Source organism: Chrysemys picta, chromosome 3, assembly GCF_011386835.1.
Source record: "Chrysemys picta bellii isolate R12L10 chromosome 3, ASM1138683v2, whole genome shotgun sequence".
NCBI classification, from domain to species: domain Eukaryota; kingdom Metazoa; phylum Chordata; order Testudines; family Emydidae; genus Chrysemys; species Chrysemys picta.
In genome coordinates, this window is record NC_088793.1 from 69663121 (window position 1) to 69690842 (window position 27722).

The 27722-nt window shown below is 42.9% G+C and overlaps 1 long non-coding RNA gene across 1 annotated transcript; it reads right to left on the reverse strand.

Annotated features, from left to right (window-relative positions):
- Positions 1-24104, reverse strand: LOC135982625 (uncharacterized). Its single transcript, XR_010600076.1, has 3 exons — positions 23613-24104; positions 18381-18488; positions 1-397 (listed from the first exon to the last, which is right to left on the reverse strand). It is a non-coding gene; the product is annotated as an uncharacterized LOC135982625 (long non-coding RNA).
- Positions 24105-27722: the final 3618 nt, after the last annotated feature.

Sequence of the window (27722 nt, forward strand, 5' to 3'; positions counted from 1 at the left end):
TTTGAGATTAATCTTCAGCTTTATTGATATTTTCAGATGTTTTGACTATTCTGCTGTGGGTGGTACTGCAGGATGCTAACGAGGTTCTTCTTTGGCACTGAGGGAGGTGATATTGTGCCTTGTCACCTTCCTTTTCCCCATCTCCCACCAAAGGCTGCAAAAAACAGAAGAGCTGGCAGAGTGGTCAGAGGTTGGGATAGGGGAACCCCACTTTTAAATTCAAAAGTTTGCCAAGGTTCTGGGACTAGGAATAGCTTCATTGAAGTCTTTCTCTGTCACAGGCTTGCTGATGCTTAGGGAAGACCTCTTAGACATGTTCTTGTGAGGTTCAGTCCACACTCCTCTCCCTCTTCCTTTCTGATTCTCTCTCTGATGCTCAAGTCTCAGCTCAAACACACTGGAAAAAAATAGTGTGTTCAGTATGAAATGGTGACACAGTGATCCCATTCTGAGCATTACCTTCTGGTTTCAGCAGCTCTAATTGGCTCTGGGCTTTGAACCTTTTTGCATTGTCTGCTTGCTGAATGTGGCTTGGTATAGACTTATCACAAGTCTAAGGGCAGTAGTCTCATGAGCTAAAGCTCACAATTTTGGAGTAGCTTGTTCTCCAGGGTTTGAATCTTTGAGCAGACTACTTCAGTTCTAGCTATGAGTTCATGAGCTGCTCCATTAATAATGCATGCAGCTTAGAGCACTTCACGCAGTATTTTTGTATGTTCTTCGGGAGCTAAAGGTTGGTTCAGGCAAACAAGGTTTCTTTTCACTCAACCATCAGAAAATTAAAGCCCCTGAAAAGCTGCTCCAGGTGGAAAATGCTGGTTACCATAGAGGGGAGTGAGTGTGCTTTGTTATAGAGAAGGGGCCTCTTTGACCTTGGGGATGCTGCTTTTGAACCTTATTTTCACATTTTTCTAACACAAAGGAAATCACTGCCGCTCGTAAGTGATCTTTCAATACAGAGGAACACCCTCATTAGTTTTTTTCACCTTCTCACCTTCTCTCATTAAGCCATACTCTTTACAGTCCTAGCTGAGCAGCAGGGAACATTATGAACTGACTGAAAAGCATCTTCCTTTGTTAACATATTTTTTCATCATTGAGCACCAGAACAGTAATGAGGCAGTAGATCATCTTTTCATCATAAATATGCATAGCAAAGTATAAAAAAAAGGAGCTTCCAAAAATAAACAAACAAAAACAACTGTGTAGTGAAGGGAAGGGATGGAAAAACAGGATGACAAAGCTTTTTCCTGATTCTATAAACCATGCGTAGTGTACAGAAGCATCAAAGTCAGGAATATCTCCAAATGACTGTGGGTGCTGTGAATATTTCATTTGCTGGAAATAGGCACAGGATCGTATCTCAAACTTCAGCGCAACATACATAGAGATCAATCGTCGGTATGGGGAAAAAAGGCCAACACTGCTAAGGCAACCCTAAAGTAGATTGGTTCTGTTATAGAAATATACAGATGTGTTTTCTTTCTTGATTTTTGTTCACACGTTCTTTGTTCCTATTATACACAAAAACAACTTTAAATTTTTAAACAGGAACAATATACATCTGTCTCTGCTGCGTACATATGCAGTGCCAATCAAGGAAAACAGTTATGGTTTTGAAAGAGAAGGACATATTCTCAGCTCAAACCACCTAATATAGCTGTTTAGAGAAGGGACCTTCTCTTCAGATGTGTTTGTACAGCACCTAGCACAATGAGCCCTTAGTTGTGATTGTGGCCTTTGGGGGCTACTGTAATATCAATAGTAAACAAGAACAATAATTATTATAAAATAAAAAACATATTCTTAAGTGCTAAGCCAGTTTGCCCAGAGTAAGGAACAGTGCTTTGTTGTGCTGCCCTTGGAGCAGCATGTGAGGGAGACTGTGACTCCTCAAGTGGAAATCTGCCTCCCAGTCTCCCTGCTGCTCCGGGAGGGAGTAAACCGTGACAGGTCTATACCCACTGCAACATGCCCATGGTGCACTGGCATATCTATGCCGCTCTGTGTATGGGGTGGGTGGCATCAAGGCTCTGCCGAGTTCCCACCTCCATCCATCCCTTCCCATGAGAGGGGCAGTGGGGGTGGGGGCATAGCGGCTTTGCAGAGACTGCTTCCTCCTGCGTGCAATAGGTGGTGCTGTGCACTGGCAAAAAGGAGTAAGGAGCACCTGCTGCCCCCCTCTATTGCCTTGTACCAGCGCATAGACTGGACCACAATCTGGCCCTAAAGCTTCACAGTTGGGGTATTTCTCTTACTTCAGCTGATGCTTCTCTGCCATAGCTGCCTTTATTATAATTACAAGAGTTTACTTCACATGTATGGTCAAAGCAGGCTAATGATTCCAGACATACATAACCATTTCTCTCTTACCACATCCTCCGAACCTCACACAATTATTTAGTCAATTACAGTTCCACTAGCTTCTACATGAAGGGCAGCTCCCTTTAAAATTGTGTACAAGTTTTCATTTAATAAAATGCTTTGGTTATGAACAGGGCCAGCTCTGGCTTTTTGGCCGCCCCAAGCAAAAAAAAAAACCTGCAGCGCGACCGGAGCGCGGGTGCAGGGGGACTGGCTGGGGTGGGGGTGGGGGAGGGAGTGGGCAGAAGAGAGAGAGGGAAGGGGGTGGCCAGGGCTACAGCAGGGGCGCTGCCATGCAGCCTCTCCCGCTGCGCCGCCTCCTGCTGCCTGCCGCGAGGGCTCCGCTCCAGTCGGTGGGGAGGGAAGGAAGAGGACTGCCCTGCAGGGCGCTCTGGTTCTCCGCACCGCTGCCCCCTACAGGGCGGCCGGAGCAGAACAAGAACAACAACAACAACAAAAAAGCGGCCGTGCCGCCCTAGGATTAGGCAGAATGCCGCCTCGAACAGTCTGCCGTCCCAAGCACCAGCTTGCTCAGCTGGTGCCTGAAGCCGGCCCTGGTTATGAAGTCACTTTCTTTGCTTGGGTATTTATTATTGCACCTGCTTTGAAATGGAAATTGAATTGCACCTGCAGGCTTGAAAATTCATCTAGCTTTATTATTATTATCCCATCTCCTAGAACTGGAAGGGACCTTGAAAGGTCATCGAGTCCAGCCCCCTGCCTCCACTAGCAGGACCAAGTACTGATTTTGCCCCAGATCCCCAAGTGGCCCCCTCAAGGATTGAACTCACAACCCTGGCTTTAGCAGGCTAATGCTTTTATAGCGGCTGAAAGCATAGTAGATTCTTTTCAAAAGTATGTTAAAAAATCTGGGTCCCTGCCACAAAGAGCTTACAGTTTAAGGTTCCAGTCCAAAATTAGATCCATTGGGACAGACCCCTCTACCTTTGCAGAGCTCCATTAATTTCAGTGGGGTTCTGCATAGGCACTGGAATCTGCCCAAACAGGCCAGATGACAGGATTGGGACCTAACATCAGACTTACTGTAATGAGAGAATGACAGACAACAAATGGGGAAGGAGTTACTATAATAAGATCAAACAGTGACTGTTTTGGCATGTGATCTTGAGATCATATATTTAGACGCCATTGTAAAATATTAAGATTTGCTAAGTTGGTTTGTTTGACAAATTCACTTCATTTAGGGGACACTGCAAAATATGTATTTGAAAATGGATGTTATTTTACATTAAGAAAAAACAACAAGAAACAACAACATTAAAGTCTCCATGGGAGAGCACAATGTTCTCAAGGCTCCTCTATAAGAGGCTAAAAACAACTCAGAAGAAAATGTCAGATAAACTGCACCTGCATGCAGGGAGAGTTCTTAGAAATCAAAGGCACAGTACACAGGAAAAAAAACAAAGAAACATCATAATCTCATGTTGCCTATACCACAATATTAGATTTAGCAGTTATGTTATATTAAAAGTCAATTGAGTTATACCATGGATGAAGGTGGGCCAAAATGTTTTACTAAACACTTTAAAATGTCTTTCCCCCCTAAATCTGCTGCACTTTAAAGTACTTTCTACTCCTACCTCCTGGCTCTAGCTCACAGGGTCACATAACCTTCTCACTCAATAGCAGTTTCAGCAGTGACAGCAGAAGCCATCTTAGATAAATGGAATGTTGGTTTAAATTTGACTCCGTTTTTACTCTCTTTCTCCCCCACAGTCACTTTTAAAAGCCATTTATGCCAAATCTCCTGCTGCAGCTGGAATCTGTGCAATGAACATGTTCTATTGAACAATAAAATAAGGAAGCAGAAGGTTTTTATTTACTTCAGTTTTTGCTTCAATTTCCTTCCACAATTCTTGTTTTCTACAGTATAGTTGAGAAGCCTAAAAAGCTGCAGAAAAGCCCCTAAATGTGCTGCAGCATCAGAATTACTCTGTATTAGACTTCTCTGTTTTGTAAGACCCTGTCTCGGGAAGTTGCTAGTTGGTCAATCCTTGTTAGGATTCAAAAGGATTGACCATTAGGGTATTTCATAGTATTAAGGTATTTCATGACCCAGTCTCAGCTAATTTGACCATATATGGCACCAGATGGGTAAAATAAAAGACTATATGAGGAGGTGGCGTGGAACCAAACTTCTATTGCCACAAATTTGGGGTGACTTCTCCAGTTACAAGTGGTGGAGATATGCATGAATGAGACAGGTCCTCCTGAACAAGTGACAAAATAAACACTTAATAGAACTCCCACACTATTATAATTTCTTTATGCACTTTGGAGGCCTAGCCTGCTTTACAGGCTCAGGTGAGTCTTCCACTAAACTCAACAAAGGGGCAATGAGCTTAACAGGAGTATTGCCCTAGTAATGAGTGCAGAACAGACCCCCTCAGATTTGAGTCTTGTCCTTTGTGAACCTCTGCATTACCACCCCCTTTTAAAATATTTATTACGGTGGAAACAATTATGACATTGGTATGGGCAAACTGAATAACATCCACAAGTTCCATATAAAGGTAGAAAATTGCAATGGTAAAGAGTCTGATTATCCATTCTCAGGCTCTCTCTCTCTCTCTCTCATGTAAGATCAGGTCCTTTCTGTAAAGGGTGATATATGACAGAGCTGAGTCCTGGTAGAAATTTATGGTCCATGCAGCTAAAGCATAGAACTAGGGTTAAAAATATAGAGTCAATCCTTATCTCTTGTATAAGCTCTGTGTATCTTAGTTTCCTCATCTGTAAAATATGGATAATCCTTCTCTCCTTCACCGAGGTGCTGCAAAGATAAATGAATTTATGTTTATAAAGTACTTTGAGATCCGTGGGTGGAAAATGCCACAGAAGCACAAGGTATTGTTATTTATTGCTATTGTGGTTTCCTTTCTGTAAGCCTCTTTTGCACTGTGAGGAATCCTAGTCAAGGCCAAATTCTTTAAGAGCATGTTCTTTTAATACACACTTTTTGTAGGTAAAAGTAACTGGAAAACAAAGGCTTTAATTTAAAATTTTCTACATTCATTATACTAGAATAAATATCTTCAATATTTGTCAACAATATTCACTTCCCACTCTGTTCATTTTAGCTGCAATGTAAAGACAGTATGAGGTTTAGGATTAAATAGGAAACTCCACCTGTAGTAGCTGTGGCAAAATCAACTGCAATAATCTGAGTTGTGCCATACAGATAGGTAGATCATTTGGAGTCAGTGCCTTATGCAGAGCTATTTTCAGAAAAATCACTACTCTCCTGTATTATTGTGGGTTGTAAACTCTGGAAAACCTGGCTCAGGCTGGAGGCAAGGAGGCATTATTTTTCTGAAATGTGACATTTTAAAATAAGATTCCTCTCCCTAACAGCTCCAACTTCAAACAATCTGCCTATCGAGTTGGCACAGTATAGGCTGAAGCAGATGAAAGTCTCTACCAATGTGAGGCTTGTAAATTATCCAAAGCCCTATTCTGAATATATGGGCACTTAACATAAAAAAATACATGCAAAATCATCATAAAGATTTTTTGACTACTACATTTTCCACTTTCATGTGCATATTGCAATGGGAGGTGGTGAAATGGTACATTAGTACCAGCTCATGGGGTCATAATAGGATATGTCCACCAATGGCATTAGCCTTGATTCCTCATTCATCTCTTATTCCCACAAATCTCTCTGATGCCCAGTATGCTTCAAATGATCTTGCAAAAGCTATCCACCCTTGCTTCATTCAAATAAAGTGTCCACCCTTGCTTCATTCAAATAAAGTGTCCACCCTTGCTTCATTCAAATAAATCCCCCAAGCTCTTGCAGAATGGCTTACAGAAATATTAGTTTGATTATTATGTAGTACTTGTATTGCGCCTGAAGGTCCCCGCCCTATTGCACAAGGCACTGAGTAAATTTCTAACAAAAGACGGGCCCCAGGCTGAAGAGTTTATAGTGTAAAATGAGAGGCAACAAGTGGATTAAATAGATGGGGGGGAGGGGAGCACAAAGTAACAATGAGATGATTATTGCAAGCATGATAAGCAGCTGTCACAGCACACCGGCTGCCTAACATTTAGTTTTACACTTAGAAAAAAAAGTTGAGCCACGTACACAAGCGTATGTCTGACTGGAGTAACTGCGTCATATTTCTGTAACTTGTGTTCTTCTTCCGCCCTTCTCACTTCCTGGTGGACGTCGTGCCTTCAGGGCTGCCTGTCATCTTCATCCTTTAGGGCTAGATCATGCCCTTAAGGGGTCTGTGCAGGGCATATTGCAAAGCTGCATTGACATGAGGAGAGGGATCAAGCTCTGGGACACAAGCTCTTCTCAAGTTCCATGGTACACATCAGGAACTGCCCAGTTGCGCAATTCTTGGGGATGATGCAGCCTGCTTCCCACATGACAGCGGGCCAGCTCCCCGGGCCAGTGTCAAGCTGGGACAGGGCCACAGTTCTGTTGCCTGTGGAGTGCTGTATGCCCTATGTACTCCCCAAACTGCAATTGTGGTTGTGCTTTACAGGGGCTGCACTGCATAAAGATGGAGAGGAAGAGTCATTGCTGCCTTCCTCCCCACTTACCCAAAGGCCTGTCACAATCTGCCTCTTAGACTGTAATCTCCCCAAGGCAAGTACTTTCCTCTATGGGCATGTCTACACAGCAAAGAAAAGTCCCCAGCTGGCCCGTGCCAGCCTAATTGGGCTCGCGGGATCGGGCTGCGGGGCTGTTTCATTGCTATGTAGACTTCCAGGCTTGGGCTGGAGCCCGAACTATGGGACTCTCCAACCTCGCAGGATCCTACAGCCAGGGCTCCAGCCTAGAAGTTTACATAGCAATGAAACAGGCCTGTGGCCTGAGCCCCACCAGCCTAAGTTGGCTGGGACAGGCCAGCTGCAGGTTTTTATTTGCTGTGTAGACATACCCTATGTGTTTTCTGTTAAGTGCTTAGTACTCTTGGTGGGGGGTGAGACTGTAAAGTCCTTTGGGACTTGCGGAGAGGACAGAAACTAATTAAAAACAGTTAACAAAATCATACAAAGCACTGGATTTGGTGCTGATGGGGGAATTCAACTACTCAGACTTCTGTACGGACAATAATACAGCAGGGCACAAATTATCCAAAGAGTTCTTGGAATGCATTGGGGACAACTTTTTATTACATAAGGTAGAGAAAGCAGCTGGCGGGGAGGCTGTTCTAGATTTGATTCTGATAAACAGGGAGGAGTTGGTTGAGAATTGGAAGCTGGAAGCAGCTTTCATGAAAGTGATTATTAAATGGTAGGGTTCATGATTCTAAGGAATGGTAGGAGTGATAATAGCAAAATGAAGACAACAGACTTCAAGAAGGCAGACTTTAGCAAACTCAGAGAATTAGCAGGTGAGATCCCATAGAAAGCAAGTCAAGTTAAAGGAGTTCAGGAGAGTCGGCAGTTTTTAAAGAAAGATTATTAAGGGCATGTGACGTTATTGACATAAACTGGGACCATATAGATCATTGTTGCAACCAAGGTCCTGTAGTGGCACCCAAATCTTGTATAAAGGGGGTCAAATGGGGTGTCTAGGACAAGGTTATGGTTTACTGGTTATGATTATGCTGTCTATATGTATGTATCAGTTTTGTAGTCGAAGTTATGAATATTGGCTCTATACTGTCTGTATGGCAAACTTATGCTATGCTTCTGGGTGACATCCCAGACAAGCTGAGATTAGCTCTGCCTAGCCTGCTTGATGGCCCATTAAGGACCATCAGCTATACAATGGACCCATTGAGAGAAGGCAGATACGCCTTGTACCTCAGCAAAGTATGCAGGGACTGGCCCATGTGACTCCAGACTCGATTTTGCTGTAACTTTCCACAGTAAGAACAAAGAGGTGATCTTACACCTGGAAAAGACTATATAAGGCTGATGCCTGATCTCCATCTTGTCTTCAATCCTGCTTCTTACCTCTGGAGGGACTTTGCTACAAACTGAAGCTCTGAACAAAGGACTGAATGACCCATCCCAGCTGGGGATGTATTCCAGAGACTTGATTTGAACCTGCAGTTTATTCCATCGCTGCTGCAAGCCTGAACCAAGAACTGTGCCATTACTGTATGTAATTGATTCCATTTAACCAATTCTAACTCTCATCTCTATCTTTTTCCTTTTATGAATAAACCTTTAGATTTTAGATTCTAAAGGATTGGCAGTAGCGTGATTTGTGGGTAAGGTCTGACTTATATATTGACCTGGGTCTGGGGCTTGGTCCTTTGGGATCAGGAGAACCTTTTTCTTTTACTGGGGTATTGGTTTTATAACCATTTGTCCCCATAACGTGTGGCACTGGTGGTAATACTGGGAAACTGGAGTGTTTTAGGAGATTGCTTGTGAGACTTGCGGTTAGCCAGTGGGGTGAGACCGAAGTCTTAGTCTGGCTGGTTTGGTTTGCCTTAGAGGTGGAAAAACCCCAGCCTTGGGCTATAGCTGCCCTATTTGAGCAATTTGTCCTGAGTTGGCACTCTCAGTTGGGTTCCGCCAGAACCGCATTGTCACAGTGGCGTAGTCGTGCTTGGATCCACAGAACCAGGTCAATTAAGCTTTGGGTCAGAACCCCACGCTATCCAAATTTGAATTTTGGGATTGAGAGTTTTGTTGGTTAAAGAGCTGCTGCAATGGCTGAGCAAAGAGCATATGAGGGACTTGGCAAAAAAGCCCTGGAAAATTTGTGTTCAGAAAAGAGGATATGCTTTAGAAAGAAAGCTACAAAGGAAGAACTGAGAAATCTGTTAATAGCCAGTGATCAGGGGGCAAGAGCACAGCCCTTACCTGAGGCTGCAGAAGATGCAGAAAAAATTAGGATGCAAAGGGTGACAAGTAAACTGCAATTTGAGCATGAACAGAAGCTAGCAGATCTTCGATTGCTGGAGAAGCAAAAAATAGCAGAGTTAGAAAGAGAGAGAGAGAAAGAAGCTGATCAAAGAAAGAAGGAGGCTGATGAGAGAGAAGAGAGAGCTCGTAAGGGACGTCTAGAGCTGCTCGCTGCGGAACAGGAGACGGCTAGACTTCAGCTCCAAGTAATGGAAGAGCGGAGAAAGTCATCCCCACCTGGTACTCCAATTCCCCCCCACCATGAGAAAAACTGGGAAAGGATGTGTCCCATTTACAATGATACTGAGGATATAGAGGAGTTTTTGTCTACCTTTGAACGCCTCTGCAATCTGTACCAGATCCCTGAGGGTCAGCGAATGCCTGTCCTGCTGACCAGACTGACTGGAAAAGCCAGGGAGGTGTTTAATGACTTGGGGGAACAAGAAGCCTTAGATTATGAGCGGTTTAAGGATTCTGTGTTAAGGCGGTTCAAGATTACTCCTGAATCTTACAGAGTTAAGTTTAGAGAGTTTAAAATGTCTAAGGATTGTACTTTTGTAGAATGTGCTCATAAGCTGATGGGTTTTGTTAAAAAGTGGGTTATGGGAGTCAAGGTTCATGGGAGTTTTGAAAAACTGCTGGATTTAATAACTTTGGAACAGTTCTTAGACATTGTGCCGGACAATGTGAGAGCAGCTGTGTGTGACAGGGACCCTGAGTCAGTCCTACGGGCAGCAGAGATTGCGGATGCCCATACCCAAAACAGGGCTCGAGAAGGGTGTAAAACCCCGGGGAAAACTGATCACCATTCTCCCCAGTTCAAGAGGAGGGAAGGATTTAAAAATAAACCTGACTCTTCTAAAGGAGTTCAAGGGGGTCCGGGGGGTAGGAACTCACATCCCAGGACGGAACAGGTTACATGCTATCACTGTGGTATGCTGGGCCACATGAGACCAGACTGCCCGACACTGAAGGGCAGCCCAAAACCAGCAACCCCAAATGCCACGGCCAATGCTAACCCTGTTGTTGTAAACTCACAGGCAAGCCACACAGAGCCCAGCATTGGTGCCCTGTGTGCAAATGCTGTTTCTGTGGTCTCGGAAGAATCTGACCTTAAAACTCACATTAGAGCTAAATATGTATATAGGGAAATAATGCAGAGTTTATTAGCAGTGCAGAAGTAAATGGAGTGAGGTGTATGGCATGGAGGGACACCGCAGCAGATATTACTCTGGTTAAAGCAAGTCTGGTCAGGAAGGAAGATTATTTGCCAGGTGAAGATGTAACTGTTGTAGCCTTATCTAAGTATTTTGTCAGGGTGCCTTTGGCTAAAATCCACCTGAAATGGAAGGGATTGGAGGGCACCATGGTTGTGGGAGTAAAAGACATAATCCCTAAGGATATTATGATTGGAAATGATATTAAAGCTATGGTCAGTCAAGTTAATACAAACCAGGCACAAGAGAGGATTGATCCTAAGGTTGTGCCTATGGAGGGTTTCTCCAAAAGTTTGTCTTTGGAAAGTAGCTGTTTGGCTGTGAATGGAGTTTCTGAATATCTATCTAATGTCTCAGAAGTAAATCTGGAATTAGGTCAAGCGAAGGGAGAGGAGAACAAGGAGATTTTGGATGAGCCTAGGCAGTCTTGTGAGCTGATGGCTTTATCTAGTCAGCAGTTTGGGAAGGCAAGGAGAGTGGAAGATGAGTGTCCCTATACCTTGTCTGTTTCCTGTGCGAAGAATAGTGACAGTGAAGGAAATGTGCCTGTGTCTGTCAGGGGTATTGACTTGCCTATGGAGGAAGCTACTCCAGTCTCCAAGCAGTTGTCTGTGAACAGCCCGGTGTGCTGGGACAAGGGAAATGAAATCCCAAACTATATGTCCAGTAAAGAAAAATGCGTCTCCAACTCTTTTTTGTCTGTGGAGCAGACAGAAGGTGCCTTTCGGCCTGTGATGGTTGAGAGTAATTTAGTTGTCTCAGAGTTGGTTCTGGATTCAACTAAAGCCCAGGAAGGGAATGGTCCTAAGTTTGCATCTGCTGGGGAGAATGGCACCGTAGCTAGGTTGCATCCAGTTAGTGTCTTAGCAAAATCCCAGAGACCAGACAATTCTGATGCTTGTATTGGGCCTGTTGCTCATGTGTGGTTGGAGAAGGGTGTAACAACTCTGTCTGATCAGGGTGATACCCTAGCCAGGGCACAAGGAGAGCAGAAAGGTAATTTGGTTGTGTTACCTACGGACAGTTTAACAACTTGTAGCAAAAAGGAAAAAATTCCTAAGCTGGTGTGTGGCAAAGAGAAGGGAAGTATTTCTAACCTTTTAACTAGGAAGCCTATGGGTTCACCTGAAAGGGGATTGTGTAGAGATCTGCCTGATGGGCCAGAGGTGATCCTGAATGTAAGTAAGACCCAGACAGAGTCTGTTGTTGCTCAGGAAAGTGTGCCTTTAGAGCAAGCCCTAGGTGAAGAGGGTAAGGGCAGAATTTCTGTGAGGGGTGAATTGCTGCTTAGAAAAGCTCCTGGAGAAAGGAATCCTCATGGTACTCGGTGCAAGCAGTTCCCTGCAACTGAAGGGTGTGAGAGTGATTTAATCAAGGAAGTTTCAGTTCCTAGCAGCCAAAAATTGTCTGTTCTGAATGGATCCTCTGACTTTCCTTTTAAAAGATCCAGTGTGGGTAGCTTTGAGAAGGTCTCAGAGGAAGTAAAAGTTGTTAAGGAATTGAGGCATCCCTATAACCGAGTGGCTGTGTGGGGCCAACTTGTTGGGGAGACAATGGTGTTGGAACAGGAATGTCTCCTTTCTGATTCTTTAAATGAGCAGTGTGCTTCAGGGTTTGAGGACAGATTTGGTTACTGATGTGTCAGAGCAGAGCAGTTTTATGGCTAAATGCTTGAGGATGTGGGGGAGAGCAAGCAGACTCTCACCCGCAGACTCTTTGGATTTGTGTGGTATCTCTTTAAGACAGAGTCCAGCCTTGGAGATGATAGCAGTTACGAATATGAAAACCGGTGGACTGGCTCTGGTCTGGGGTAGTGCAAATTACTTGCCTGGCTGGGAAAGGAAGGACTTGCTAATAGCTGTTAGCACAGAGGGCCCACCCCATCAGCCAGTGAATTCTGTTAAGCAAGAGAAATCGGGGTTTGATCCTGCAGGACAAGGAGGAAAGAGAACGCTGAATTTTGCAAAGGGAAGCCACAGGTTAACCCTAAAATGCCCAAACTCCAATGGTATTGAGCCAAAGGTGTGGCATGACAAACATGACTGTAGATGGACACTTGCAATGAACTTGTTGTTATTGCTAAATTTTGTAATTAACAATGTGCCTAATCTTTTGGAGAATCCCTTGAACATGTTAAAAGGAATACATGAAAACACACGTTATGTTAAAAGGCCTTGTTACACTGGGGTTTCACAGGTAATGCCTATAAACAATATGGGAACTTTTCACAGGGGAAAAGACATTCCAGACCTAATGTGCTGTATGAAAAGGAAGACTGAGGCACACTACCATATTGCTTTCATGGCTAAATGCCAAGATTCCTGGACTATGAAGAACATTAATATCTGCATTTATTCGATGTTAATTGGGTTCCAAACATTTGCCCGAGCTTGTATGGAGAAAGTAGCAGTTTTCTTTAGCTCTTGGCAAGATCACATGACACATACAGGAACCATGCTGCCAGAGCAGATCCAATCCACTATTGTTCTAACTAAGTGTTACCTTGAGTTTGTAAAGAGGTTCAATCATGTGGTTGAACATGATTTTGATAAACCATTTCTGTTATACACTGGTACGGCTTCTAACCCAATACTAGCTGTATTGAGACAGAACCCAGGATGGGGAGCTCTTGGGATGCAGTCAGTGATGTTTGTGTCATCCCTTCCTGCATCAATTTTGCGTTGGGGGTGTGACGTTATTGACATAAACTGGGACCATATAGATCATTGTTGCAACCAAGGTCCTGTAGTGGCACCCAAATCTTGTATAAAGGGGGTCAAATGGGGTGTCTAGGACAAGGTTATGGTTTACTGGTTATGATTATGCTGTCTATATGTATGTATCAGTTTTGTAGTCGAAGTTATGAATATTGGCTCTATACTGTCTGTATGGCAAACTTATGCTATGCTTCTGGGTGACATCCCAGACAAGCTGAGATTAGCTCTGCCTAGCCTGCTTGATGGCCCATTAAGGACCATCAGCTATACAATGGACCCATTGAGAGAAGGCAGATACGCCTTGTACCTCAGCAAAGTATGCAGGGACTGGCCCATGTGACTCCAGACTCGATTTTGCTGTAACTTTCCACAGTAAGAACAAAGAGGTGATCTTACACCTGGAAAAGACTATATAAGGCTGATGCCTGATCTCCATCTTGTCTTCAATCCTGCTTCTTACCTCTGGAGGGACTTTGCTACAAACTGAAGCTCTGAACAAAGGACTGAATGACCCATCCCAGCTGGGGATGTATTCCAGAGACTTGATTTGAACCTGCAGTTTATTCCATCGCTGCTGCAAGCCTGAACCAAGAACTGTGCCATTACTGTATGTAATTGATTCCATTTAACCAATTCTAACTCTCATCTCTATCTTTTTCCTTTTATGAATAAACCTTTAGATTTTAGATTCTAAAGGATTGGCAGTAGCGTGATTTGTGGGTAAGGTCTGACTTATATATTGACCTGGGTCTGGGGCTTGGTCCTTTGGGATCAGGAGAACCTTTTTCTTTTACTGGGGTATTGGTTTTATAACCATTTGTCCCCATAACGTGTGGCACTGGTGGTAATACTGGGAAACTGGAGTGTCTTAGGAGATTGCTTGTGAGACTTGCGGTTAGCCAGTGGGGTGAGACCGAAGTCTTAGTCTGGCTGGTTTGGTTTGCCTTAGAGGTGGAAAAACCCCAGCCTTGGGCTATAGCTGCCCTATTTGAGCAATTTGTCCTGAGTTGGCACTCTCAGTTGGGTTCCGCCAGAACCGCATTGTCACAGGGCACAAAAGCAAACTATCCCAATGCATAAGAAAGATAGGAAGTATGATAAGAGAACACACTGGCTTTACTAGGAGATCTTCAATTACCTGAAACTCAAAAACAGTGTCATACAAAAAGTAGAAAATAGGTCAAATGACTAAGGCTAAATATACATATATAAAAAAAACCAACATATGGATGTAGGGACAAAATTAGAAAGGCCCAGGCACAAAATGAGATTAAACTAGCTAGGGGTGTAAAAGGTAACAAGAAAACAGTTTACAAATGCATTAGAAGCAAGAAGACGACCAAGGACAGGGTATGCCCATTACTGAATGAGGAAGAAAAGACAATAACAGAAAACACAGTAATGGACAAAGTGTTGAATGCCTTTTTTGTTTCAGTTTTCACTAAAAAGGTTAGCAGTAATCGGACAACTAACATAGTGAACATCAGTGTAAATGCAGTAGGAGCTGAAATAGGAAAAAGCAAGTTAAGAATTACTTAGACAAGTGAGGTGTCTTCAAATTGGCAGGGCCTGATGAAATATATTCTGGAATACTTAAGGAAGTGGCTGAAAAGATCTCTGAGCCATTAGTGGTTATCTTTGAGAACTTGTAGAGGATGGGAGAAATTCCAGAGGACTGGTAAAGGACAAATACAGTGTCTATCTATAAAATGGAGAATAAGGACAACCCAGGAAATTATAAACCAGTCAGCATAACTTCAGTACCCAGAAAGATAATGGAGCAAACAATCCATTTGTAAGCACCTAGAAGATAATAAGGTGATAACAACAGTCAAAACAGATTTGTCAAGAACAAATCATGCCAAACCAATCTAATATCCTTCTTTGACAGGGTAACAACCCTTATGGATTGGAGGAAGCAGTAGATGTGATATATGTCAACTTTAGTAAGGCTTTTAATACTGTCTCACATCTTCTTAGCATATGCACAATGTGCCTTACATGGCACGTGACCAGGATTCATCACTGAATTTGGTCTGCTGGTTGAATCATTAGCTTCCCCAGCTTGAGTCAGGTACTGATGGGGAGTGTGACATGAATGCTAACCAGTACCCCCCAATGAATCACATGGCCTTCTCATAAGCAAACTAGGGAAATACAGCCTAGACAAAATTACTATGAAGCGGGTGCACAACGGGTTGCAAAACTTGTGTGCAGAGAGTAGTTTTCAATTGTTCACAGTCAAGTTGGAAGGGCATATTGAATGGGGTCCCACAGGGATCTGTCATGGGTCTGGTTCTATTCGATATCTTCATAAATGGCTTAGATTAGGGTTGTCGATTAATCACAGTTAAGTCACGTGATTAACTAAAAAAATTAATTGCGATTAATTGCAGGTTTAATCGCAATGTTAAACAATAGAATACCACCTGAAATTTATTAAATATTTCAGATGTTTTTCTACATTTTCATATATATTGTAGTCTGTGTTGTAATTGAAATCAAAGCGTATATTATTTTAGATTACAAATATTTGCACTGTAAAAATGATAAAGAAATAGTATTTTTCAATTCAGCTCATACAAGTACTGTAGTGCAATCTCTTTGTCGTGAAAGTGCAACTTACAAATGTAGATTTTTTTGTTACACAACTGCACTCAAACACAAAACAATGTAAAACTTCAGAGCCTACAAGTCCACTCAGTCCTACTTTTTGTTCAGCCAATCGCTAAGACAAACAAGTTTGTTTACATTTACAAAGTCACCAGAAAATGAGAACAGGCATTTGCATAGCACTTTTGTAGCTGGCATTGCAAGGTATTTATGTGTCAGATATGCTAAATATTCATATACCCCTTTATGCTTCGGCCACCATTCCAGAGGACATGCTTCCATGCTGATGATGCTCATTAAAAAAAGAAAAAAAGCGTGAATTAAATTTGTGACTGAACTCCTTGGGGGAGAATTGTATGTCCCCTGCTCTGTTTTATCCTCATTCTACCACACATTTCATGTTATAGCAGTCTTGGATGATAACCCAGCACATGTTGTTCATTTTAAGAACACTTTCACTGCAAACTTGACAAAACACAAAGAAGGCATCAATGTGAGATTTCTAAAGATAGCTACAGCACTCAACCCCAGGTTTAAGAATCTGAAGTGCCTTCCAAAATCTGAGAGGGACGAATTATGGAGCATACTTTCAGAAGTCGTAAAAGAGCAACACTCCGATACAGAAATTACAGGACCCGAACCACCAAAAAAGAAAATCAACCTTCTGCTGGTGGCATCTGACTCAGATAATGAAAATGAACATGCATCAGCCCGCACTGCTTTGGATTGTTATAGAGCAGAACCCGTCATCAGCATGGATGCAAGTCCCCTGGAATGGTGGTTGAAGCATGAAGGGACATATTAATCTTTGGCACGTAAATATCTTGTGACGCCGGCTACAACAGTGCCATGAGAACACCTGTTCTCACTTTCAGGTGACATTGTAAACAAGAAGTGGGCAGCATTATTTCCTGCAAATACAAACAAGTTTGTTTACCTGAGCGATTGGCTGAACAAGAAGTAGGACTGAGTGGACTTGCAGGCTCTAAAATTTTACACTGTTTTATTTTTAATGCAGTTTTTTGTACATAATTCTATATCTGTGAGTTCAACTTCCATGATAAAGAAATTGCAGTACAGTACTTGTATTAGGTGAATTGAAAAATACTATTTCTTTTGTTTTTTTACAGTGCAAATACTTGCAATAAAAATAAATATAAAATGAGCATTGTATGCTTTGTATTCTATGTTGTAATCAAAATCATATATTTGAAAATGTAGAAAACATCCAAAAATATTTAAATAAATGGTATTCTGTTATTGTTTAACAGTGCGATTAATCGCAATTAATTTTTTTAATCGCTTGACAGCCCTAGTTTAGATAATGGCATAGAGAGTACACTTATAAAGTTTGTGGATGATACCAAGCCTGGAGGGGTTGCAAGTGCTTTGGAGGACAGGATTAGAATTCAAAATGGTCTTGATAAACTGGATAAATGGTCCAAAATAAATGGAATGAAATTAAATAAGGACAAATGTTAGGTACTATACTTAGGAAGAAATAATTAATTGCACAAATACAAAATGGGAAATGAGTGCCTAGGGAGCAGTACAACAGAAAAGGGTCGGGGTTATAGCCGATGACAAACTAAATATGAGTCAACAATATAATATTGTTGCAAAAAGAGCAAACACCATTCTGGGATGTATTAGCAGGAGTGTTGTAAGGAAGAGATGAGAAGTAATTCTGCCACTCTACTCTGTGCTGATTAGGCCTCAATTGGAGTATTGTGTCCAGTGCTGGGCACCACACTTTTGGAAAGATGTGGACAATTTGGAGAAAGTCCAAAGGAGAGCAATAAAAATGATTAAAGGTCTAGAAAACATGATCTATTAGGAAAGTTGGAAAAAAAATAGTTTTGTTTAGTCTGAAGAAAAGAAGACTGAGGGGAAATATGGTGCCAGTTTTCAAGTCTGTAAACGTTTGTTATAAAGAAAGTGGTGATAAATTGTTCTCCTTATCCACTGAGGACAGGACAAGAAGCAATGGGCTCAAATTGCAGCAAGAGAGTTTTAGGTTGGACATTAGGAAAACCTTCCTAACTGTCAGGGTGGTTAAGCACTGGTACAAATTATCTAGGAAGGTTGTGGAATCTCCATCACTGACGATTTTTAAGAACAGGTTAGCCAAACCTCTGTCAGGGATGGTCTAGATAATGCTTGGTCCTGCCTTAGTGCAGGGGACTGGACTAGATGACCTATGAAGATCCCTTCCTGTCCTACATTGCTATGATTCTATGATACTTTGGGGAGCAACAAGGAGAGCTGTGTGCATTAAGATGGAAAATTCGGGTGTGTTAAATTCTTGAAATAATATATGATCCCACAGGATTGTCACACACAGTGACTGGAATACCTTACTCTTAACAATATATATTGGGTGGACAGATTCCAGCCTTCTTTATAGTCATATGTAGTGCATAGAAAAAATATGGCACTGTATAATTCCTGTTTGAAGAAACAGCATACTGATGGCAATCTTTTGACAGAGATTCCACGCGCTGCCAGCTATGAAACTAACATTATACACAGTGCAGTCAAAACCTCCTGGGCCATGATCAGGAAGTTATTGCACTCTGTGGAAAGTGCAAAGGTTACTGTTATGCTGAAACATCATACTTACTATTGGAAATGTGTATGTATGAAATCACTTCTAAAACAAAAAATGCTCTGTGGTTTCCATACAGTGCCTTCTCCAAATGTGAGACGTGTAGCCTACAGCCGTGGATTTCTGAAAAAAGAAGAGAAATAGAAAATGAGAAGTTAGTAATGGTAGCATCACTCTATCAGTACTATTAGTGGCCAGCCATGGGGTGGTGTCTTCTTAAGGCTGTTAGAAAAAACTCTTGCTCCAAACATAACCCAACTTCAAAAATTTGTACCAAAGGAACACAGCAGGAAAGATGAGAGATTGATGGTGCTCCGGGACAGAGTTTAGATTATTTAGGTGAATTTAACTGTGCAGCTGTGTGGGTTTTTTTGGAAAGTGGCAATTTAACATTGATTTTCCAGTCTCCTGAATGTTTATGGGTTTTGATGAGACTACAGTGTTCTCTTTTTCTTTTGGTACAAAATGACTGATGGATTTCTTCAGTGCTGATTACAGGTTAATAAGGTTTTTGCCTAGGAATAATACATGTACAGCACATTCCATATTGAACAACAGCAATACATTATGTTCATTTGATGTATCACAAAGTGTGCACATAACACATGATCAATCACACAGGGACATGGGTAAATATGTTTCTCAATACCCATCGCAACAGGAAATAATGAATATTGCAGACTGCAAGAACATTAATGATTAGCAAATGTCAGCCACAATTTATTTGTATTAACTACTTTCAAATCAGAAATAAATGGATTTTTGATTTGCTAAATTAAACAAGACATGTAAAAGGAATAAAAGGAGAGGGAAGGATTTGAAAATTTGAATTGCATATTACAAAATCCAGGCACTTTATATAAGGGTTTACAACTTATCCTGAACTTTCTCGCAAGTGGAGACAAAAGGTCTTGAATTGTTTTTGAAGCATTTCTAGAGTTTGAAAATAATTTAAGAGGGATAAAGTTTCTCTCAAAAATTGTGTTATAAATGCACCCTCATACTTCAATATCAGAGGAGCCTTTAAAATTACTTTCCCAAACCATCTTCATCATTATTATTATTTGGAGATTAGGAGACAAAAAAAAAAAAGCCACCCAGACTTCAAGCCAGACTTCAGCCAAGGAAAATAGAAGCTGACCTTTTTCGTTTGAAAACTAAGCACTCAAAGCTTCCATGTTTTAGTAACTGGGCATTTGTTAAGGATGCTTGCTACCAAATGAAAGCAATTTATCTAACAAAGTATTTTTTTTTGTTTGTTTTTATTTTGTATTTAAAAGCTTTTATTTTGTATTTAAAAGCTCAGCTTTGCCCTCTGGTTATTTGGAATGGATGCATTCTTGAAAACTATATTCTTTTATAAAAGGCATACACTTTACTCTGAAGCACAGTCCCTTTGTATTCAGTTCAACGGCTTTTCCTTGGCTACTCTTTTCCATTCCTTTTGTGCATATTTAAAATCTTCCTTCCCATGGCTGGAAAAGATCCCAACACTGGTTTGTACTCACAGTGATCACTAATGGTGAGTACTCTTTCTGGACAAGACCCATCATTTGAGGCATTGATAACAAGGCTGGACAAAGCACTAGAGAATGTGCTGTAGGGAACAATTCTGTACCAGCAGAGGGATGAATTGGATGATCTAACAAATCTTTTCTATCTTTCTATGTTTATCATAGAATAATGCAAAAATAATGAATCAGATATCCAAAAACTTGCCAGCAAATCATTTTGGCCAGCTAGAATGTGTACTGATGTTGCAATTTTGTGCATCTGAAAAAAATAAAAAGACTATTTTTTTCCAAAGGATATAACAAGCATGAAATGGTGTTTGACAATCTGTGTATCCGTCCATGAAAATTTGTGCTATCAGTTATACAAGAAACCAGGTATTTTCTGCATTGCTAGTTTTCCAGGGTATCATCAAAGACTGTGAAGTGAACAAATTTAGTCACAATCCCTTCAGATCTTCATTTCATTCTCTTTATACAGAAGTCATTAGCATATCTCTAAACTCCCATTCTTTTTTCTTTTCACTCGCCTTCTCTCCAAATTATATTAAAATGTGCGTTCAGTGTATTGCAGTATTCAAGCTTAATACTCCCCCAAACAGAAAAACAATCAACATGTATATATAGGTATTTAGGAAATACCTGTTTGGCAGGCTTAAATAGCCTCTTTTAGCTTGACTGTCTTCAAGCAGCATTTAAATTACAAATAATAAAAACACTGCCCACTCTGCTGGGACAGTTAATGGTGCTGTCTGTGCATACATGATCTAGACAGATACTTAGACCTATTGTACAGGCACAGTAGAAGTGTGACAGAAAGGCTCTGTCCAGAGCAAAGTTTGGGTCCTGATTCAGCAAAGCGCTTAAATAGAGCAGGCCTCAAATTCCATGAGGAAAAGTCTTTCCATTGGAAAATGATAGTTCAGTTTTGAAATATTCTATATGAACAGTTGATTTCAATGCAATTTTGTTTAAAACAACAACTAAATCAAAACAAGGCATTTCAGTAAGGTTTTTATAGGAACGGAAAGTTTTGATTTTTTGTTTCAAAATGAGTTTTCATTTCAAAACATATTTTATATTAATATTTTATGCCAATTACAATACCAATTATTAAACCAATTACAAAAAACAGCTAGAATACCAATTACCAATGAAAAAACCAAGTCCCAATTAGCTTACCAATTTAAATAGTAATTACCAACTACCATTTAGAATCACTCCAATGACCATTTAGAATACCAATTACCAATTACAATACCAATGACCCAAGTAATTACGAGTTAGGTTACCAATCAACAATTATTTTATATTATAATTCAAAAATCATTATTAAACCCTAATTTTAAACCTTAAAATAAAATAAAATTTAAAAACATAACATAACATTTAACAGTATATAAGAAAGCCAAAATAGAAGTGAAACATTTCAATTGACACAAAACTTTCCTTCCGTAACCCTCAGAAATTTAATTTCTTGACATTTTGAAATTTCCCATCCCTTTGTAACATTTCAGAATGAAAAAAAAAAAAAATCATGATTTGGAATTTCCCCCAGCTCTACACATAAGCAGTAAGGCCCAGATACACAAAGGCATTTAGGCTCCCAGCTTCCACTGATTTCTATCTGGGCCTAAGTTCTGAGTAGGGATGGGTTTAAGCTCGTGTTTTGTGCTTGGTTAATTGGGGCCTTCAGACTCCAAAGTGACATTTTTCATTCAGATTTAAGGTCAGAATCTGGCACGCTCACTCACATTAAGTAGTCTCTGACTGTATGAGGCATCATCGTCATGAGGTTGAGCTAGTTGCCATATTTATATGGGCACACTCTAGAGCTTCTTAAATTGATAGATTATCATGTGTCACAAAACTCATGCATAACTTACTCCCATAGTTATATTATACCATAAGGAAAGCAATTATGGAAAATATTTCTCATTATATATAATCTATGAGTTGTTATAGTCAAACCATTAGGCATAATACATTATTTATCATTACAGCTACATTAGAATTACATGTGTTGGACTTGTCAAATCATATTAGATACTAATAGTTTGTGTGTCATATGCTTATTTTAAAGGTCCAAAGTGTTACAGCTAATGTTTTCTTATGTGTCCGACTGTTCCCTTAGGATATTCAGGACAGCACCTGAGCTTTGTAAGGAACCTACTCTTAATTCAAATCCCAAGAGGTCCCTTAGCAGATGTTACTATGAATGGTTAGAGATAATTTATGAAATTACAGAAAATCTGGCTTTTCGGAGTCCTGGATTTTAGTTTTTTAAACATGCCTCTGAGGAATATAACTCGCTAAGAGGCTCAGCACAGAACTCACAAGCCAGCCAGAGTTGGAGCGAAAGTGGCTTTAAACTACAATGATACCTTCCTGATTCTGGGCTGTTTGGGAGGCTGGAGAGGCCTCCAGAATTATTCAGATATGCCTGGTGGGGAGAGGGGTTGGCTAAGTTATAGCTGCCTCTCCAGGCTGTCCTATTGACCATAGCACTGCCCAGAACCCCACAGCCTTGCATGCTGCAGCCCCCCCTGTGACACACAGCTCCTGCCCCAGACTCACCACCTTTGTCAGGACTTGTAATGGGGTCCTCAAGAGGCATATGAGATTTTTAGGGCCCCTTTGTGCTACCTGGAAAAAGGATCTCACCTTAAGCGTCTCAGCATTCAATAGCTTATCAGAGACATGTATTTGACAGGAGAAATATTTACTTGCAATAGCAATCAATGTGTGACACAATGAAAAGAACAATCACGGTCTGCGGCAGCTCCGGATTCCCAACTAACCCTAATATTTCCCAGACAGGATTTAAATGATCTTTGCCCGCTTCCAGAAACTTGTATTCTTTTCTGGAATTTCTCCTCCAAATTATGTGGTTTAGTTCTAACTCTTGGGTTTGCTGAAGTGAAGCAAAACATTGATGATTCTGATGCTAGTGACATGCATACTCAAGAAGAAAGGAAGCAATATTGCAGCTAAACAACTGACTAGGAATAAGAACACCATTAGTAACAGACATTGTAGCTGTAGCACCCTCTCTCCACCCGGTTACCTTCTTTAATGCCAATCTGCTTACAGGTTTTGATAGACAGGTCTGGGTTCTTCTGGATCCCGCCACCCACTCAGCAGGGTGTATCTTCTTTATTTTTCCCTATGAATTTATTTGGCGGTGCCTCCACCCCACTCGCTCCTTCCTGGCAAGGTCACCAGGGCAGCTTGGGAGGAAAATTCTAACCACAGGGTAATCCCCACTTACTTGCCAGATAGTTGGAGACTCCCAAGAAATAACACAAATACATACAATATAGTCAACACAGTAATTATATTAAACAGGAGACAAATATAACATAACAGAGTAAAGCACTATTCTTAGGGTCACCAGTGCCCACACTGATAGTACTCGTGACTTTCCCCAGTCACGTGACCCCATGTAGCCAATGTAAGACCAGTGTCCCGTTGGTACACGTACTTTGTTGGGGTCCTTGATGACCTATGACCACGAGATCTTCTCTGCAGTGGTTTAGCAGTGTGGCTGACTGGGTTCAGTACAGCCCAAAGAACTCACAAGTGGGAGAAGGTGGTAAGTCCCTTCACCAATTTAATACATAGCAGGTTATAAAATCCCCAAAACCTTACTCCCTGGCTTGAGGACACAGTTCATGGAGTAGGGGGTACCCAAAATAATTTCCCTGACTGACTAACTAAAAGATGGTGCACTCACAAACTCCATGAATGATCCTCAGGTTCAGAGATGACTCTGGACTCCTTGGTCACTGCATAGGGGCTGATCTCTGCTGGCAGGGATCCTCTTCAAGTAGGAATTAGGCTGCTTCAGTCCCAAGATTTCCCCTCATCACAAAGGGGTGCAGGTTACACAACTATACTAAAATCCAAACTGTAGTCTCCTACCCAGCGTCCAGACACACTCACAGCAGGCAGCAGCCCTGGACTAGCAGCCAGAGCAGGGCTGACCATGTGGTGACTGGTCTCACCTATGCAGCTGGAGGGCTAACTCAGCCTGGCTGGGGAAGTTTCCCAGCAAAATTCTACAAACTGGGAGTCATCAGTGCAGAAGGAAAAGCCCAGCTGAGGGATCTTGCTTTCAGGTCCCTAGAGGCCAGTTCTCAGAGGGAACCCTGCATGCAGGCTTGGGACTCACCAGCTCCCAACACAGCCAGTCCTGCCCTTACCCTGGCTGGCTCCAGACTGTCTCAGAAAAAATGGCTTCTCCCCTTTCCTGGGAAGGGCATCTCACTCCCTATTGGTTGCCGGGCAGACTCTGAATCTGCCTTGGCTCCCCATCCCTACCAGGGACAGTGTGCCTCTCTCCCTGAGCTACCAGCAGACAGAGCCCCAGGAATCTAGGTAATCTCCTTTGGGGTTACACACCTTTTAAGACTCTCAAACCACTTCACAAACATTAATAAATTTAGCCTCACAACACCACCCTGAAGTAGATGTAACCCCGAGTTGGAGTTTGCCAGCCGCTGGAACTCTGGACTAAGTCTCTGGGGGTCTTACCCTATGGATTACAACAATGACTACCAGAACCCTCTGACACCATTTCCCAGCATGCTTGGAGTCAAGTGTGGGGACAGAATGGACTAGAAACTCCTGCAGAGGCCAATGGGGAGGCTTCTGCATGGGGTGATCTTGTTAGCCAAATGGGCTCGTTTCCCCCTGGAGCTGCCCAATTACCCCAAGGAGGCATGGGAGTCTAGAAGACGGCTTTAAGTTTTTATTGACCAGTCAGCTGAGTGGGTGCTCTCCTCGGCTAATGCCAGAGAGAGAGCTCCTTACAAGCGCAGAGCAAACCTTTTTATACCTTGCAACCAACAACTTAGCATGGATACCTTATACGTATATGCGGAAGGAACATTTCAAAAGGCCTTGTATGCAGATTGAGAGAGAGGCAAGGGAATGGATACATAACAGGATGCAGTTTAAAATTTGCTTGAACTCATCACTTTTTTCCACAGCACCCCGGCACTCCACTCTGAGGCATATGTTAGACTGAAATAGCAGTGCCTATCTGTCTCACCTAGGCTGGTGGTTTGGCCGCCTTGTGTTATCACATAATCTTGCTGCACAGAAGGCTGCAGCGGGTGTTTGCAGAAGCAGCCATTGCTCCTGATATAACAGCTGGGCTTATAGGCAAATAGTTGACCTTTGCTCTAACAATCTGGACAAGCAGTTTGCTCAGGCCAGAGGTGAAAGTAAGCCGGTACGCACCAGTACAGCGTATTGACAAGAGCCGATGCGTCGTACCGGGGCGGATCGGCTTCCCCTGGTGGCAATTTAAAGGGCCTGGGGCTCCCAGCAGTGGCTGGAGCCCCAGGCCCTTTAAATTGCCACCCGAGCCCTGCTGCTGGAGCCCTGGGGAAGCAGCAGCGGGGCTTGGGTGGTGATTTAAAGGGCCCGGGGCGCCTGCCGCAGCTACCGCCCCAGGCCCTTTAAATCGTCCCCGGGGCCCTGGGGTAGCGGTGGCGGGGCTCCAGTGGCTATTTAAAGGGTCCGGGGCTGCGGCAGCCGCTACTGTCCCAGCCCTTAAAATAGCTGCCAGAGCCCCGCTGCCACCTCCTCAGGGCTCCAGGGATGATTTAAAGGGTCCAGGGCTCCTGTAACCACTACTGCCCGTGCCCTTTAAATCGTCCCCAGAGCCTGCCGGAGCCCTGGGGTAGTGGTGGCGGGGCTCCGGTGGTGATTTAAAGGGCCAGGGGCTCAGCCGCTGCTACCGCCCCGGGCCCTTTATCTTGCCACCGCAGCACCGCCGCTGCTACCCCAGGGCTCTGGCAGCAGGGCTCTGAGGAGGATTTAAAGGGCCCAGAGCGGTAGCAGCAGCCAGAGCCCCGGGCCCTTTAAATCACCACCCGAGCCCCCAGTTGCCACTGCTACTCCGGGGCCCGGGCAGCGCGGCTTGGGTGGCGATTTAAAGGGCTCGGGGCTCCCACTGCCGCTACCCTCCGGGCCCCTTTAAATCACCACCCAAGCCCCGCTGCTGGAGCCCTGGGGTAGCGGCTGCGGGGCTCTGGCAGTGATTTAAAGGGCCAGGGGCTCCCGGCTGCCGCGGATCCCTGGGCCTTTTAAAGCTCCGCCAGAGGCTGGGGCTCCGGGGTAGCGGCGGTAGCCAGGAGCCTCCTCCGATAGTGATTTATAGGGCCCAGGGCTCCGCTGCGATAGCAGCAGTTGGAGCCCCAGGCCCTTTAAATCACCCCCGGGGCTCCCAACCGCCTCTGCAGCTGATAGCTCCAGGGGTGACACCACAGCCGCAGCCCCCGGCCCTTTAAATCATGATTTAAAGCACCCAGGGATTTAAAGGCCCCGCCTCTTCAGGATGAGGCCCTGCCCCCTCCTAAGGACTCCAGAGTACCGGTAAGTCCTTTAAGTTACTTTTACCTCTGGCTCAGCCCCTCAATGGAAAGGGACAGCAGAGACCGGGATTAGTTTTAGTTTCAGTTTTGAGCTTTGAGTTTAGAGGAGTTGAAAGAGAGAGAAGCAGACCAGCTCAGGGATTCTCTGATTAACTCCCCTTCCCTCCCCACTAAGGGAGCCTTTGAACAGCTATGGGATTTAGTACATGGGCCAGGCAGCTCCAGCCTTGCAGAGGCCAGTTTCCAGAATGGCAGAACTCCAAGTTGACACAGATTACTGAGAGCCAGAGGGGCTCTGGAACAGGGAGCCAGGAGAGGATCCTGCCACACCAGGGTAAAGAAACCAAGAGGATCCTTTTGTTTGTTTGTGGAAACTGGCCAATGTTCACAATGCTGCAGCACTTGTCTCCAGACTCATCCTCATTGTAGCATCCAACTGGGAAGGTGTCAGGGTTTTATAGTCCTGCCAGCAATGGTAGCATTATTCATTTTCCCAAGGGACAGCACCCTTTGTGTCTCAGGCACGGTGAGGAGTCAAACTGGGTGGAGGTACCAGGCATCACAAAAACAAACAGGACCCAATCCATTCGAGGAGAGGGGAGAAACCATTCCAATAGCAAGCCACAGGGAGGAAGTTTGAGCCATGCCTCAGGGAAAGGGGCTATGTAGGTATTTTTCTTTTACAGACAAGGAAACAATGGAACAAAGAAGAAATGTCTTGACCAGTGTCACACAACAAGTCTGTGGCAGACTCAGGAATAGAACTTAAGCCTTCCTGAGCCCTGTTCTCTTACCTAAAAAGGCATCTTTCTTCTCCTGAAGGAAGAATCCTACTCAAAGTCTGATCATGCTTTCCTTGTGCAACACAAATTTCCATTTAAGGTACAGGGGGTGTTGGGAATGCAAGGAAAGCAGGTAAGTCTGTCTGCATTTGATATTCAGAAAAAATGCAGATCATGGGAATGAAAAATCATGAGTCAAAAGCCGTATCAAAGCAAAAGTGTGGGTGAAACTATGACCATATTTGCTATGACTAGCAAAATACATGGAGAGAAAATGTCCACCCACCCTCTGATTCCTCACTGTGGAGCATTGTTCAAAAAGTAATGATTAGAACTGGTATTTTTGGTTAAAACTGAAATTTCAAAATTCACTTTTTTCGTATGTTTTTGATTTTAAAAAAATCAGCAATTAAAAAAACCTTCACTTTTTCTTGGAAAAATACCATTTTCCAAACAGCTCTTGTACAATAGATTGGGCCAAATTTTTGCCGTGTCAAGTATGCTTTCAGCACAGACATAGTTGCAGCTTCCTTTCTTGCTGGTTGATTCTATGCTGGCCCTGATATTGATCAGAGTAACTTCAGTGCTGCTGTAATCTAAGGCTGGGTCTACACTACCCGCCTGAATCGGCGGGTAGAAATCGACCTCTCGGGGATCGATTTATCGCGTCCCGTCGGG